This window comes from Pseudophryne corroboree, chromosome 1 (genome assembly GCF_028390025.1).
Source record: "Pseudophryne corroboree isolate aPseCor3 chromosome 1, aPseCor3.hap2, whole genome shotgun sequence".
NCBI lineage: Eukaryota > Metazoa > Chordata > Amphibia > Anura > Myobatrachidae > Pseudophryne > Pseudophryne corroboree.
The window spans coordinates 169610718-169611871 of record NC_086444.1 but is presented as its reverse complement, the minus strand read 5'-3'; the positions used below and the strand labels follow the sequence as shown (position 1 = coordinate 169611871).

The window sequence follows — 1154 nt, the reverse complement described above, 5'->3', positions numbered from 1 at the left end:
ATTGTTTCGGCTGTGGAGCCCATAGACCAGGTGATGTTGAGGTTAAAATTGAGCATTAATTGAAATGTCCAAATTCTGATTTGACTGCTTGGGATTGGCAATGAAGTTAAAGGCTGTGTGGTGATGATCATCTTCCTGAATGAGGCTGAATTGTCAGATTCTGTGCAGCTGCCGAACCCGGACTAGAGTTCGTATCAGGGATTGCACTCGGGAGCCGAGGAATGTATGTCAACGAAGGAAGAAAAAAGGAAGGCTCTTGTGTGAGCGCACTCTTAATTAGTTGAAATAAAGTTCAAATAGTTTTAATTATACATGGTAGTTAATAAAATATAACTTTTAATGGATATACATTAAAAAGAATATCTCATGATTACCCATTAAACAGAATAGGATCCAACAACTAAATGTGATTTAAAATGCATATTAAATTGAAATTTTTTTGAAAGAAATTGTTTTAAAAAAATGAAGGAATGTTCTGGTCCTGTCTCACAAGATGTGATAAGAAAGGATGTAGACACTTTGCTGTTCTACATCCGTTTCAGCCCGACCAGCACAGAAAATCTGTATTGTTGAGACCAGAATATGGTCAATTGTCAAATATGAAAGAGCTGGACAGGTCCGGCAATGGATAGTGAGACATTACCCACTTCCCACCAGTCACCAACCAAATGCACTGTGTAGTTTATTTATAAATAAGAGCTCAGAGGGTCTTAAATCATTGTATAAACAGAGTATGCATACAAAGGGTAGAGATAATCGAAAAAAGAATGAAATCAAGTGGTGATACTGCTGTTGGTGTCAGATAACGCACATCGCAAGGATAAAGAGTCTACTACACTGTGTATTCCCTGTGAGTCTCCCCCTCAGGTACTGACACAGCCCAACACTGTATAGCTTCCGAGATCGGACGAGATCGGGCACTGGCAGTGTGGTATGGTAGTAGACAAATAGGTGGGTTAGACGCCAATGAGAGTGCACCTATATACCAGAGTGCATGTGACAATGGGTCACAGAAAGGTGTGGATCTGCTTTCTACGTTAGGCTGGATTCAGTAGGTCCCACATACCTGGTACTACGCATCCAGGATCATAGATGAGAGTCCACGGAAGGAAAAGAGTCAGGAATAGAAATAGAAGGCATAAATGATTAAGTGC

The 1154-nt window shown here is 40.3% G+C and overlaps 1 pseudogene; it reads right to left on the bottom strand.

Annotated features, from left to right (window-relative positions):
- Nucleotides 1-826: 826 nt before the first annotated feature.
- LOC134940100 (5S ribosomal RNA) lies at nt 827-945 on the bottom strand (annotated as a pseudogene).
- Between the last annotated feature and the right edge of the window lie 209 nt (nt 946-1154).